Raw genomic sequence first — 15816 nt, 5'->3', positions numbered from 1 at the left:
AGTTTGAATTTTGTTCTACATTTTTCTCCAGCTCTGTCTAGGACTCTCTGTTATGATTCCTATTAGAGCAGTCAGTGGTTGTAGCTGGGCACCATCTAGTTGTACGGGCTCCGTCTGATGGAGGCCATGGTAGATGGGGTCCATTAGTCCTTTCGGCTAATCTTTTCATTGTATCTTTAGTTTTCTTCATTCTTCCTTGCTTCAAAGGGCCGTTTACAGGCTTTTAAGACCTCAGATGCTACTCACCAATGTAGAATGTAGAACATATTCTTTATAAATTGTTATGCCAATTAAGCTAGATGTTCCCTGAGACCATGGTGCCCACAGCCCTCAGCCCAGCGATTCAGTCCCTCAGGGAGTTTGGATGTGTCTATGGAGCTGCCATGGCCTGGCCTTGTACAGGTTGTGCTGGCCTCCCCGGTGTTGTGTACTGTTTTACCCTTCACAAAAGTTAGCACTTGCCTATTAAGTATTTTTCCATCCTCACCCCTGTATGTAAACCTTTTCATGAGTTTTTACAGTAGTGGTCTCACACAATATTTGTCCTTTTGTGATTGACTTATTTCACTCAGCGTAATGCCCTCCAGATTCATCCACGTTATGAGATGCTTCACAGATTCATCGTTGTTCTTCAGCGTTGCGTTAATACTCCATTGTGTGTATGTACCACAGTTGGTTTATCCACTCATCTGTTGATGGGCATCTAGATTGTTTCCATCTTTTTGCTATTGTGAACAACGCTGCAGTGAACAGGGGTGTACATATATCTATTCGTGTATTTCTCTAGGATATATTCCTAGGAGTGGGATTGCCGGATCATATGCTATTTCTATTTATAGCCTTCTAAGGAAGTGTCATATTGTTTTCCAAAGTGGTTGTATTATTCTGCATTCCCACCGGCAGTGCATAAGAGTTCTGATCTCCGTGCAGCCTCTCCAACATTTGTTAGTTCCTGTTTTATTGATTCATGCCAGTAATGCCAAGGTGCGATGGTATCTCATTGTGGTTTAGATTTGCAGTTCTCTGATGGCTAGAGATTGTGTGTCTGTTAGCCGCTTGAATGTCTTCTTTGGTGAAGTGTCTGCTCATTTCCCTTGCCCATTTTTTAACTGGATTATTTGTCTTTTTGTTGCAGAGGTGTTAGACTTTCTTGTAGATTTTAGAGATTAGACCTTTGTCTAATTTGTAATAGCCAATTTCTTTCCCCCCCAGTCTTGTAGGTTCTCTTTTTTTGCTTTTGGTGAAGTCTTTGGATGAGCAAAAGTGTTTAATTTTAGAAGATCCTGGTTACCTAGCTTATCTTCTGGAGCTTGTTGGTTGTGGTTTGTATCCTGTTAATGCCATGTATTAGGACCTTTACCATTGATCCTATTTTTTCGTTTACAAACTTCATAGTTTTTGGCTACATATTTAGGCCTTTGATCCATTTTGAGTTAGTTTTTGTATATGGTGTGAGGTATGGGTCTTGTCTCATTTTTCTGTAGATGGACATCCAGTTTTGCCAACCATTTGTTAAAAAGACTGCCTTTTCCCCATTTGATGGACTTTGGGCCCTTGTTGAAGATCAGGTGACCGTAGGTGGATGGATTTACATCTGGGTTCTCAATTCTGTTCCATTGGTCTATGTATCTGTTGTTGTACCAGTATCAGGCTGTTTTGGCTACCATGGCTGTATAGCTGTATAGCAGATTTTGAGGTCAGGTCCTCCTACTTTATTCTTCCTCTTCGATAGTGCTTTACTTATCCAGGGATTCTTCCCTTTCCATATAAAACCAATGATAAGTTTTTCCATCTCTTTGAAGAATGTCGTTGGTATTTGGATTGGTATTGCATTGTATTTGTAAATCACTTTGGGTAGAATTGTCATTTTCACAATGTTGAGTCTACCTATCCATGAGCATGGTATGTTTTTACATTTATGTAGATCTCTTTTGGTTTCTTCCAGTAGTGCTTTGTAGTTTTCTTTGTATAGGTCTTTTACATCCCTGGTTAGATTTATCCCCAAGTATTTTATTTTTTTAGGGGCTATTATAAATCTTTCTGTTTTCCTGATTTCCTTTCCATCATTCTCTTTATTGGTGTATAGGAATCCAGCTGATTTTTCTATGTTAGTCTTTTATCCTGCTAATCTGCTGAATCTTTCTATTAGTTCCAGTAGTTTTCTCATGGAGTCTTTTGGGTTTTCTATGTATAGTATCACATCATCTGCAAATAATGACAGTTTTACTTTTTGCTTACCAATTTGGATGCCCTTTATTTCTGTTTCTTGCCTTATTGCTCTAGCTAAGACTTCCAACACAATGTTCAATAGGAGTGGTGATAAAGGGCATCCTTGTCTTCTTCCTGTTCTCAAGGGGAATGTTTTCAGCCTCTCTCCATTAAGAATGATGTTGGCCGTTGGTTTTGCATAGATGCCCTTTATTATGTTGAGAAATTTCCCTTCTATACCTATTTTATTGAGAGTTTTTATCAGGAATGGGTGCTGGGCTTTGTTGAATGCTTTTTCTGTGTCGATTGAGATGATCACGTGATTCTTTTCTTTCCTTTTATTTATGTGGTGGATTATGTTGATTGATTTTCTAATGTTGAACCATCCTTGCATACCTGGTATGAATCCTACTTGGTTGTGGTGTATTATTTTTTTGATATGATGCTGAGTTCTATTGGCTAGGATTTTGTTGAGAATTTTTGCATCTATATTCATGAGAGATATTGGTGTGTGATTTTCTTATTTTTGTGGCGTCATTGCCTGGTTTTGGTATCAGGATTATGCTGGCTTCATAGAATGAATTTGGAAGTATTGCTTACTTTTCTGTGTTCTGAAATAGTTTGAGTAGTAATGGTGTAAGCTCTTCTCTGAATGGTAGAATTCTCCAGTGAAGCCATCTGGGCCGGCTCTTTTTTTGGTTGGTAGTTTTTAAATTACCTTTTCAATCGCTTCTCTTGTTATGGGTCTGTTCAGATTTTCAACATCATTTTCTGTTAGTTTGGATTGGTAGTGTGTCTCTAGAAATTTGACCATTTCCTGTAGGTTTTCAGATTTGTTGGAGTGTAGTTTTTCAAAATACTCTGTGATGATCCTTTTTATTTCAATTTGGTCTGTTGTAACGTTCCCCATTTCATTTCTTATTTGGGTTATTTGCATTCTCTCCTGTTTTTCTTTTGTCAGTTTGGCTAGTGGTTTGTCAATTTTGTTGATCCTTTCAAAGAACCAACTTCTGGTTTTGTTGATTCTTTCTATTGTTTTTCTATTCTCTATTTCATTTATTTCTGCTCTGATCTTTATTATTTCCTTTATTCTGGTGGCTGTGGGCTTCTTTTGCTGTTCTCTTTCTATTTGTTCAAGTTGTGTAACTAATATTTTGATTTTTGTCCCTTTCTTCTTTTTTGATGTGTGCATCTATTGCTATAAATTGACCTCTGAGCACTGCCTTTGCTGTGTCCCAAAGGTTTTGGTATGATGTGTTTTCATTCTTGTTTGATTCCAGGAATTTTTTGATTCCATCTCTGATTTCTTCTATTACCCAGTGGTTTTTAAGCAGTTTTAAAGCAAGTTTCCTTGTAATTAATTTTTTTCCCTTACTGTTCGTGTTGTTAATTTCTGCTTTGATGGAGTTGTGGTCAGAGAAGATACTTTGTATTATCTCAATGTATTGGATTTTGTTGAGGGTTGCTCTGTGGCCTAAGATGTGGTCTATTCTTGAGAACGTTCCAAGTTCGTTGGAAAAGAATGTGTTCTTTGCAGCTGTTGGGTGGTGTGTTCAATATATGTCTATGAGATCAAGTTGGCAGATTGTGCTCTTTAACTCTTCTGTATCTTTCTTGAGTTTCTTTCTAGATGTTCTGTCCTTTACGGAGAGTGGTGTGTTGAAGCCTCCTACTATTATTATGGAACTGTCAATTTCTGTTTTCAGGTTGTTAGAGTTTGTTTTATGTATTTTGGAGCCCTGTCATTGGGTGCACAGATGTTTATTATGGTTAAGTCTTTGTGATGGATTGTCCCTTTAATCATTATGTAGTGCCCTTCTTTGTCTATTATGGTGGGTTTTGTTTTAAAGTCTATTTTTGTGAGATTAGTATTCCCACTCCTGCTCTTTTTTGGTAGTTATTTGCTTGATATATTTTTTCCATCCTTTGATTTTTAATAAATTTATGTCTTTGTTTCTAAGGTCTGTCTCTGGTAGACTGCATATTGATGGATCCTGTTTTTTTATCCATTCTGTCGCTGTTTGTCTCTTTATGGGTGCATATAGGCCATTTACATTCAGTATAATTATTGACAGGTGTGTTGTCATTTCGTAGTTTTTTTTTTTTTTTTTTGTGGTGCTGACATTTTCTTTGTTACTCTCACTCCCCTGTGCTGAGTTCCTTTTGCTTGTGGATTTCTTTTGTTTTTGTAGATTTTGTTTTTATTGAGACTTTATGTTTTTGTTCTTTATTTTGATAAGTAGGTTTGTTAACTTTGTGGTTACCTCGAAAATTACCCGTATCTTCCTAGGTTTGAACCAGTGTATTATTACTTGGTATCGCCTTGCCTTCCTCTCCATTATAAATTTCTATACCTACACTGTTTATTACCTCTTTTATTGTTCTGACATTGTTGTCATTTACAGATTAACTCTGGTTTCCTGTTACAATTCTTTTGATTTTGGATAGTCCTCGAGAGTTCATTTTCTAGGTTCTTATCTGACTGGTACGATTTTGTGTCCTAGATGGATTTTTGTTTTCTTTATGTTGAGATATAATCCATACTGAAGGCTGTGGTCTTTTATCTTTATCAGTAAGTGCTTCAAGTCCTCTTCACTTTCAGCAAGCAAGGTTGTGTCATCTGCATATCACAAGTTGTTAATGAGTCTTCCTTCAATCCTGGTGCAATGTTCTTCTTCATATATTCCAGCTTCTTGGATTATTTGTCAGCACACAGATTGAAACCACCTCTGTTGTGGTTTGGTACCAACACTGTGGCAGATGTAGACACAGCACTGCAACAACAGCAAAAGCTCACACTGGCCAAGGGCTCCTATGTGCCAGGCACCTCGATGGGTGATTCTGTGGATTTCCTGTTCCTTCTATCCCCCTTGGAGATGAAGAAGAATATAAAATACTAACCTGGCTGTGCCAGGGTGTCAAGGGACACAGATGTGGGTGTGGCTGAGTGATGGGGAGCAGGTGAAGGCTGGAGGAAGGGATAACTAGCCCTGAACTTCACGCTCCCAGAAAGGAGTAGAAGAACTTGAGCTCCTTATCCTCCTTCTCACCCCCTTGGAGACTCTCCAATTTGTGGGCTGAGAGACACTTGGCTCCTGCACAAAGCCCTCTTCCCTACACAGAGCCAGAGGCCCATCAGGATGCAAACCTGAGAGAAAAGACAGGAGCACACTTTCTCCCACGGCCTGATTTCTGCCCAGGCCTGAGCACGGCAGCCCATGGTATTTCCCAGCATATGGACCTGCTCTGTGGGCAGAGGGGCACTGGGAAGGCTGGGCCCTGGGCTCAGACAGGCCTGATCCTGACCAGCTGTGGGACAATGAACAAGTCATGTTACCCCCTCTGTGCTGCTCTGTTACAAAATAAAAGAAGGTAGACAAGAAGGGAGGAAGTGGCAAAGAGAGAGAAAGTGGGCAGACGGACTACAGACAGTGTCCAGGCTACTGTGAGGATCCAAGGAGACACCAAGATGCCTGTGACCTCCAAGCAGAGGTGTGATCTCTCCTGGCCCCGACATCATCCCTGCGCCCTCCTCCCCTGCACTCGCTGCCTAATTTCTCTGAGCCCAAACCTTTGCATGGAGGGGTGTCCAGGTCTCGAAGGTAGGTTAGGCCAGAGGTGTCAAGTATCTAACTCAGCTTCCAGCTGGGCCACCTCCCACCCCAGATAAAGCCACAGGATGTAGGAGGGACCCAATACAGGCAGTGTCCCAGGTAGGAAGGGCAGGGGCAAGTTGGCAGAGAGCCAAGGCCCTCATGAATCTGCCTTTAGGGCCACAGGCCAATTCATACCAGCCCCAGAATCCAGATGCCCTCCTTGCTCAACTCTAATCATCTCAGCAAACCTTTAGTGAGCACCTGCTGTATGAAGGGCCTGCACATGGCTGCTCACTGGCAGTGGAGCTAATAGTACCAGTTCATAGTTCCCAAAGCCCGTTAGCTGTGCACCTCCTCTGGATCTCTTAGAAACCCTGTGGGGTGAGCTCACACTGACCCCACTTCACACAGGAGTGTGACAGGGCTCAGACAGGGGCAAGAACTCAGGTCTTCTGACGGCAAGCCTGCCCAGCAGACACGGTCCTTGCCAGGAAAGTACTCCCAGGAAGAAGGAGAGAAGGCTGTGCTGGGATGGGCCCCAGTCCAGGCACCGTTAGAGAATGGGCAGGGCAAGCCCAGGGGCTCGCAGGAATAGAGGGCACTCTCCAGGAGAAGGTACAATGGGGCTGGCCTTGAATGGAAACATGGAGAAAATGAGCGTGACAGCATAGCCGGGCAAAGGCCAGGGATGTGAGAATGTTTAGCAGAACTCAAAGAGCAAAGAGCTGGGACCACCCCAGAGGGTCCAGACAGGGAGCATGCTTCCGGGCTAGGCAGGGCACAGCCAGACAGCGAAGCAAGGGCATTCCCTCTTCTCCAGGGACTTGTGGCCTGAATAGAAGGGGCAGGACAGGTGAGCTGCCGGTGAAGACCTCAGAACCAGGTCCCGGAGCGGGGTGTTGCTTGTGAAAAACAGGTTTCAAACAGGGGAGCCCTATGGGTCTGGACTAGCTGGGGAAGGCTCCCCGAGGGAGATGGGATCAAGCTGAGCTCTGATAGGTGGTCGGAGGGAAGAGGTTAGGGGAAGGAAGGTGCTGCAGTCTGGGGAGGGGGGCAGGCAAAAGTACAGAGGCAGGAGAGCATGTGTGCACATGTGTGTGGGGTGGTATAGAGGCTGGAGAGCATGTGTGCACGTGTTGGGGGTATAGAGGCTGAAGAGTTGTATGCACGCATATGTGAGGGGTATAGAAGCTGGAAAGCATGCGTGCATGTGTGGGGGGGTATAGAGGCTGAAGGGCATGTGTGCATGTGTGTGGGTAGAGTTAGGTGGCCTGGTTGGGTGGGGCAGGGAAAGAAAAGGGGAGTGCTTAGTGCCTGGTGCACCCCAGGCTTCCTCTCGACCTCATACCAGGTGTGCGAGGCCAGCCTCAGGAGTCCCACTTCACAGTGAGAGCAGATAAGGCTGGGGGAAGGTCAGCAACCTAATAAATGACAAAAACGAGAGTAGCCCTGCAAGCCCTTGCGATGCCAACCACCGTATTAGCAGCTTTGCTCACACATTTCTCACAAACACCCTGCAAGGTGGGCAGATCCATTTTATAGGTTCCTGAAGAAGGTGGGCAATGCAGCCTGGGTCACCCAGCTGGGAAAGGGCAGAAGTGAGGTGTGAACCGGGGGTCTGTGAGTTGCAGCTACCCTGTGCTCTCCCATTTTCACTGAGGTGGAGGGGGCCAAGGATGACCCAGCCAGACCTTCCCACTGGCCTGCAGGGCCATCCCCTCCCTGAGCTAGTCCAGGAGTGAAACAAGGCATGGGAGAGGCACAGGCCTCAAAAAGAGCCAACTGAATGAATAAGTGAGTGAATAAATAGGGTCCTGAGTCCTCCAGGTATTCAGAGGAGGATGGTCTCTTCGAACCTGTAGGACAGGGGAAATCAGAGAAGCCTGCCTGGAGGAGATGATACAGGGAAGCTATTCATCCTAAGGAAGCAATTGCTCTGCTCCAGCTCTCCATTCACGAGGCCTTGCAGGCGATTCACAGATCCACGCTCTGACAACACTCTGTCCCTCAGGGCCCAGGAACATCGAGTTGAGAAGGTAAGGCCAAACAAGTCAGCATGATTCCTGGGGGTCCCATTAAGCACAGGGACATGGGGGGCTTCAAATCACCATCTGTGATCCTTTCAAAAGGAGAACTGGCTGCTGGGGATGTGAAACTGGCCCTCCTGGGCTCTTTCCTGCCCAGCGCAGGGCAGCAGGAAGGATGTGAGAGCCGCTGCCCTGGGAGCCCCACGCCCTGCACCCTGTCCCACCCTTCCCGCAGCTGTGCCCACCTTCCTGTGCCAGGGCATGCACTCGGCGGGGTTCGCCCCTCTACCTGGGCCCAACTGGAGCTGCCAGCCCACAGGAGGGACGGGCCACCTTCCAGCCATGCCCATCCCCCTCCCTCTGGGGCATCCATCCTGGGCAGTGTGGAGCCTCTGGGACCAGTCCCTGCTTTCCTGCCCCTCAACCTGGTGACCCAAAGTCATCAGAGCCTGTCCCTGCCCCACACCCAGCCAAGGCTCCCCGAGAAAGCACAGCCTCATCACACCAGCTCCCCGCAGTCCATCCCATGGGCAGCCCTCCTCAAAGGGAGAAGGGACCGCCCCCCACCTCCAATGGCCTTGAAGCCTGTTCTTGGCCTCTGGAACTTCTCACATCAAACGAAACACCTAAGCTGAGGCCTAATAATAAAGACAATAATTAACACAGTGAGGCATTGGTGGTTCAGTGGTAGAATTCTTGCCTTCCATACGGGAGACCTGGGTTCGATACCAGGCAATGCACCTCATGTGCGGCCACCACCCACCTGTCAGTGGAGACTTGCACTCAGCAGGTTTCAGTGGAGCGTACAGACTAAGACGGACTAGGAAGAAAGGCCTAGCGATCCACTTCTGAAAGTCAGCTAATGAGTGCCCCGTTGGCATCACAATGGTCCAGTCCGCTACTGATCACGGGGATGGCACAGGACTGGGCAGCATTTCGTCCTGTTGTGTGTGGGGTTGTCATGAGTCAGGGGCCGACTTGATGGCAGCGCACACTGGTACAGTGCTTCAAGGGACCAGGCACACTTTCAAGCACTTGAGATAAAAAAAATCCATTTATCCTCACAATATCCCATGAAGTCATTTTTATTATCTTTGCTTTGCAGATGAGGAAACTGAAGCATAGAGAAGTTGAATTAATTTTCCCAAGGTGCACACAGCTAGGAAGCAGTCACTCTCGGAGGTGAGCCCAGGCTGGCTGGCTCAGGCCCTGAGCTTGTGACCACTACTCTGCAAGGAGAGGGCATGGGGTAGGGGGGTGGGAGGGGGGAGGGTGAAGACTCAAGGCCAGACACTGGCTTCAGGGTACATAACACCATGTGAGCACCCATGCCAAAGCTACCACCTGCCAAGGAGCAGGCACAGCACCATCCCCCCAAACACCCATCCCAGCTAACATTCTCTGAGTGCTCGAGACATTCTAGCTCCTGTGCCAAGTGCTGGAACACCACAGCCCAGGCCCCTTGCTAGTCAGCAGGCCCCATAACGCTACCTCTTGTAGCGTTACCTACAGTGTGGATTCCCTGCTACATACACATACTTGCCACCTCCCTGGGTCCAGTTCTTCCTCAGTGGAATCATACAATGATGCTGTTTGTCCCCGTTTCTTCATCCCTCCCTTTCTGCCTCCCTCCCCCTCCCTTCTTCCCTCTATTGAACTTCCCTAGCATGCAGTCAGTTTCCCCAGGAGCACACTGATGGGTTTGACTCATCAAAGGTTCCAAACCTGTTAGCCTGAGAATCCTTTTTCACATGTGTCCTGATATGTGATCTGGACATGGAGGAGGCTGCTCTGTGTAAGGGAAGAGGCTCGGTCCCTGTGGACCCATCGAAAGAGCTAGAGAGCTGAGGCCCTTGGGCTGAGGCTTACTGGCAGAGTGGGGTACCTCTGGGCACTTACTGATGGAGCCGAAGAGCTTTGTAACACTTGCCACCCTGAGCCAACAGAGAGAGATAGCCTTCCCCGAGAGCTCGTGCTCTGAAATCAGATTTCTAGCCACCTAAACTGTGAGAGAATAAACTTCTGTTTATTAAAACTATCCATTTATGGTATTTCTGTTATAGCAGCACTAGATAACTAAGACAGTCCTCAAATGGTCCCTGCATGCCCCACCCTCCACTCCCCCTGCCACCTGGCTCCGGGGCTCTGAGGAGCCTGAGGGTCAGAAGACTGGATTTCTAGGCCCTGGCCTGAGGTTCTGCCAGGGAAATCCCACATACCCTCAGTCCCTCTCCGCCTGTCCACTCCCTAGTCCCCAGCTACTCTGGCCCCGGAGGAAACACAGCCATGTAGTGAAGCCAGAGCTGAATGGGGGTTGGACGCCCCAGGCAAGGGGTCAGACATGGGCTGCTGGCCTCCTCTGGGCCCTCCACAGTTCCCAGGGACCAGCCTGCTCTGGCCTGGGGATGGGCAAGTACTGGGACCCAGGGGCTGTAGAGACTGGAAAAGGGGGGCTGGGCCAGCCTCCTCTTCCTCCTTTCTCCTGCTCCTCCCCCAGCAAGACCCTGGAACTATTTACATCCTGGCTCTAAGGTTTCAGCTGTTCAAGGATTTGATTTTCTCCCAGATCTATTTTTCTTCTTCTTTTGCAATCTCCAAGAAACCCAAGCTGCCAGATGGGTGGGGGTGACGATTGTTTTCTGTCTGACATCTGGATTTCATCAGCAGCTCTGGCTATGCTGACTCAAGAATGGCAGCTCCCTGGGCTCAGGCCCTCCCCAGCCCCTCATGGTGCCCAGTCCTCAGGTAGGCATGGAAGGCACAAGTGGCAACACTCCTCAGACTCCCTCCAAGGAATAACCAGCCCCCCAAGAACATCTAGGGAGTGGATGGAGGGTGAGGACTTAGAGAATTTTTGCTCCCAGCTCAGTAGTTGCCCTTGGCCACCAGCCTGGGCATGGCTGGGTCCTGGGTGCACTGTACCCATCTCCACCCCAATCTCCATTCCTGCAGAGGCGCTGAGTGGGTCATCAGAGAGCCTTTGCACCAACCCAAATTCCGGACGCATTTTGGAGATGAAGAAATGGGGCTGAGAGAGAGTCAATGGCTTGTTCAAAGTTGCACAGCTGGTAAATGACAGAACTGCAACCTGAACTCCAGCTTTGGATTGTAAATGCCAGGTTATTTCCCTCGACCTCAACAAAATGTCCCCTCACAGGTCTTAAACACTAGCAAGTAGCCATCTAAGATGCATCAATTGGTCTCAACCCACCTGGAGCAAAGGAGAATGAAGAACACCAAAGACACAAGGTAATTATGAGCCCAAGAGACAGAAAGGGCCACATAAATCAGAGACTACATCAGCCTGAGACCAGGAGAACTAGATGGTGCCTAGCTACAACCGATGACTGCCCTGACAGGGAACACAACAGAGAATCCCTGAGGGAGCAGGAGAGCAGTGGGATGCAGACCTCAAATTCTTGTAAAAAGGCCAGACTTAATGGTCTGACTGAGACTAGAAAGACCTCGGAGGTCATGGTCCCCAGGTCTTCTGTTAGCCCAAAACTGGAACCATTTCCAAAGCCAACTTTTCAGACAGGGAGTGGACTGGACTATAAGACACAAAATAATACTGGTAAGGAGTGAGCTTCTTGGATCAAGTAGACTCATGAGACTATATGGGCAGCTCCTGTCTGGAGGGGACATGAGAAGGCAGAGGGGGATAGAAGCTGGCTGAATGGACACAGAAATACAGGGTGGAGAGAAAGAGTGTGCTGTCTCATTGGGGGAGAGCAACTAGGAGTATATAGCAAGGTGTATATAAATTTTTGTATGAGAGATTGACTTGATTTGTAAATTTTCACTTAAAACACAAAAAAAATTTTTCAAAAATGCCCCTCACCAACATCATGGTTCTTGCTCTTGGCATATGAATCCTCAACCCTGTTTGAGCTCTAAAAAAATCCAGTTTCTGAGGCAAAGCCAAAATGGAAGACTAGTCAGATGCACTAAGCCATCCCTCTGCAACAAAAACCAAGTAGAACAGATACAGACATCAATTCTGGTACCCTGAACTTAAATGAAAGGAACTCTCAATAATAAAAAAAACTAATAGATTTTAAAAAGTGAATCAGAGACATCAATCTGTAAACAGCAACAATGTCAAAACAATAAAGGGGGATAAATGGCGTAGGTATGAAACTTTCAAATGGAGAGGAAATCAAGGTGGTATTAAGTAATCAATGACTGGTTTAAACTTAGGGAGATAAGAGTAAATTTCAACATAACCACAAAGATAGTTAACAAACCTACTCATCAAAATAATAAATAAAAAAAAGACATAAAGACTCAATAAACACAAAATCTACAATAATAAAAAAATGAAAAGAAATTCCACAAACAAAAGGAACTCTGCCCAGGAAAGTAAGAGGAACAAAAAAAAAATCAGCAACACACACACAAAAAAAGCATAACAAAACGACAGTGATAAAGTCACAGCTGTATTGATAATCACACTAAACGTAAATGGCTTAAATGTACCCGTAAAAAGACAGACAGTGACAGAACAGATTTAAAAAACGACCCACCAATATGCTATCTGTAAAAGACACATCTTAGACACAAAGACATAAATATATTAAAAATCAAAGGATGGAAAAAAACTATAGCAAGTAAACAGCAATCAGAAAAGAGCAGGAGTGGCAATACTAATCTCAGATAAAATAGACTTCAAGGCAAAATCCACCATAAAAGACAAGGAAGGACATTATATAACGATGAAAGGGACAATCTAGCAAGAAGACATAACCTTAATAAATATCTATGCACCCAATGATAATTGAAAAAAAAAAAAACCAAACCCAGTGCCATTGAGTTGATTCTGACTCATAGCAACCCTACAGGACAGCGCAGAACTGCCCCATAGAGTTTCCAAGGAGCATCTGGCAAATTTGAACTGCCGACCTTTTGGTTAGCAGCTGTAGCACTTAACTACTATGCCACCAGGGTTTCTGCACTCAACTATAGGGCTCCAAAATACATAAAACAACTCTAACAGCACTGAAAAGAGAAAAAGTTCCACAATAACGGTAGGAGACTTCAACACACCACTCTCAGTAAAGGACAGAGCATCTAGGAAAAAACTCAAAAAAGATTCAGAAGATCTGTTTGTTGTGGTCGGTGCACTGAACTCCTCAGCTCTGAGAATTGTCTCCATCCCCTCCTTGCCACCACCATGAAGTGGATGTTCAAGGAGGACCACTTGTTGGAACACAGATGCATAAAATCCAAGAAAATCTGAGTGAAATATCCTGACCAGACTGTGGAAAAAATCTCCTGCTCTCAGATTGTTGACACTGACAAGTGGAAGTACCTGGTTCCATCTGACATCACTGTGGCTCAGTTCATGTGGATCATCAGCAGAAGGACCCAGCTTCCTTTGAAAAGTCGATCTTCCTCTTTGTGGATAAGACAGTCCCACAGTCCAGCCTAACTATGCGGCAGTTTTGTGAGAAGGAAAAAGATAAAGATGGATTTTCGTATGTGGCCTACAGCAGAGGGAACACTTTTGGCTTTTGAGGGCCAGTACTGGGCTGGGTGTACCATTCCTGTTTGTGTATTTTGTGAACAGCCTGCCATTCTCAGTTATTACACCAGACCTGCTTTACATAGGCCTATTACTGCATTTGTAACTGGCTTTATTTCTTAATATATTGGAAGGGTTTGTTTCCTTAGACTAGTAAATCATCACACAGTTTTATTTTGAATTTTTCTTCTTATGCATTGTCCTCATGGCTATACTCTTCAGGGAACTTGTTCCTCTGGGAATCATATTTACCGAAGATATTTCCACATTGAAGTGAGGCAGGTGGGGTATTAAAGTGAAAGAAAGGGAGATGATGCATTTATTGTGGATTATGGTGGAAGTGTTAGATGGCTAAGAATTAAAAGCATCCAAATTAAATATTTAGCAATCAGAACGCTTGCGTCACCAGATTTTCGCAAACTGTCAGTCATGTTGGACTGAGCTAATCTGTTCCTTTTTGAAACTATTAAGGTAAATAATTAACAATAAAACTTCCTCTTGTAAAGGCAAAAAACAAACAGAAGATCTGAAGGCCACAATAAACCAAAATGACCTCATAGACATATATAGAACTCTTCACCCAACACCAGCAAAGTATAATATTATTTTCCAATGCACATGGAACATTCTCCAGAATAGACCACGTTTTATGCCACAAAGCAATCCTCAATAAAATCCAAAGCATTAAAATAATACAAAGCATCTTCTGTGATCACAATGCCATAAAAGTAGAAATTAATAACAGGAAGAGCAAGGAAAAAAATAAAAAACTTGGAAACTGAATAACACCTTGCTTAAAAATAATTTTTTTTTTAAAAAAAATCATAGGTAATAGAATAAATCAAAGATGGAACAAAGAAAAATTTCCTAGAATCAAATGAGAATGAAAACACATCATACCAAAACCTTTGGGATGCAGCAAAGACAGTGCTCAGAGGTCAATTTATAGCAATAAACACACACATCAAAAAAGAAGGGCCAAAATCAAAATGTTAGCCCTAGAACTCAAACAAATAGAAAGAGAACAACAAAAGGAACCCACAGTCACCATAAGAAAGAAAATAATGAAGATCAGAGCAGAAATAAATGAAATAGAGAACAGAAAACAATAGAATCAACAAGACCAAAAGTTGGTTCTTTGATAAAATTGACAAACCATTGGCCAAACTGACAAAAGAAAAACAGGAGAGAAAGCAAATAACCCAAATAAGAAATGAAATGGGAGATATTACAACAGATCAAACTGAAATAGAAAGGGTCATAACTGAATGAAAAACTATACTTCAAGAAATTTGAAAACCTAGAGGAAATGGACAAATTTCTAGAAACACACTACCTACCTAAACTAATACAAACTGAGGTAGAAAATCCGAACAGATCCATAACAAGAGAACAGGTTGAAATGGTAATTAAAAAAAACTCCCAACTACAACAACAAAAAGCTCTGGCCTGGATGGCTTCACTGGCGAATTCTACCAAACATTCAGAGAAGAGCTCATACCAGTACTACTGAACCTATTTCGGAGCATAGAAAAGGAAAGGATATTCCTGAATCCATTCTAGGAAGCCAGCATAAGCCTGATACCAAAGCCAGGCAAAGACACCACAAAAAAAAAAAAAGAAAGAAAGAAAACTACAGACCAGTATCTCTCACGAATATAGATGCAAACATTCTCAATAAAACTTAGCCAATAGTATTTAGCATCATATCAAAAAAACAATACACCACGATCAAGTGGGATTCATGCCAGGTATGAAAGGATGGTTCAACATTAGAAAATCAATCAATATAACTCACTACATAAATAGGACAAAAGAAAAGAATTACATGATCATCTCAATTGATGTAGAAAAGGCATTTGATAAATGTCCAACACCCATTCCTAATAAAAACTCTTAATAAAATAGGAAGAGAAGGAAAATTCCTCAACACAATAAATGGTACCTATAAAAGAAAAAAAAATTTTTTTTTCTTTTATACAAAACCAATAGCCAACATCATTCTCACCACTCATATTTAACATTGTGCTGGAAGTACTAGCTAGAGCGATAAGGTAAGAAAAAGAAATAAAGGGCATCCAAATTGGAAAAGAAGAAGTAAAACTATCCCTATTTGCAAGAGAACCCTAAAAATTCCACAAGAAGAGTAGGGGCCAAGATGGTGGAGTAGTCAGATGCTTCCTGGGGTCGCTCTTACAACAAAGACCCCCCCAAAAAGTGAATCAACCATATATGACAATCTAGGAGCCCTGAACATCAAAGGCAAAGTTGAGGAATCAGACTGAGCAGCAGGGGGAGGGAAAGATGGCTCAGAAGCGGGGAGGAGTTGCCAGACCCGATCCCATGGGAACTGGCGCCCTGCAGGCTGGATGCCCTGGTGCAAGCACAATGAGACAAGCAGTGGCGTTTGGGACATATTTTCCACATGGGGAGAGACCAAGTGATGGAGAGTTCACTCACA

General features: G+C 44.3%; 1 protein-coding gene and 1 pseudogene across 1 annotated transcript in view; one reads left to right on the top strand and one right to left on the bottom strand.

Annotated features, from left to right (window-relative positions):
- Nucleotides 1-15816, bottom strand: part of ZCCHC24 (zinc finger CCHC-type containing 24) — an 83347-nt gene that overhangs the window by 39013 nt on the left and 28518 nt on the right. The window lies entirely within an intron of this gene.
- LOC126059364 (gamma-aminobutyric acid receptor-associated protein-like 2) lies at nucleotides 13005-13348 on the top strand (annotated as a pseudogene).

The sequence above is a fragment of the Elephas maximus genome, chromosome 16 (genome assembly GCF_024166365.1).
Source record: "Elephas maximus indicus isolate mEleMax1 chromosome 16, mEleMax1 primary haplotype, whole genome shotgun sequence".
NCBI classification, from domain to species: domain Eukaryota; kingdom Metazoa; phylum Chordata; class Mammalia; order Proboscidea; family Elephantidae; genus Elephas; species Elephas maximus.
The sequence above is the reverse complement of the archived record's forward strand: the minus strand, read 5'-3'. Positions and strand labels throughout refer to the sequence as shown.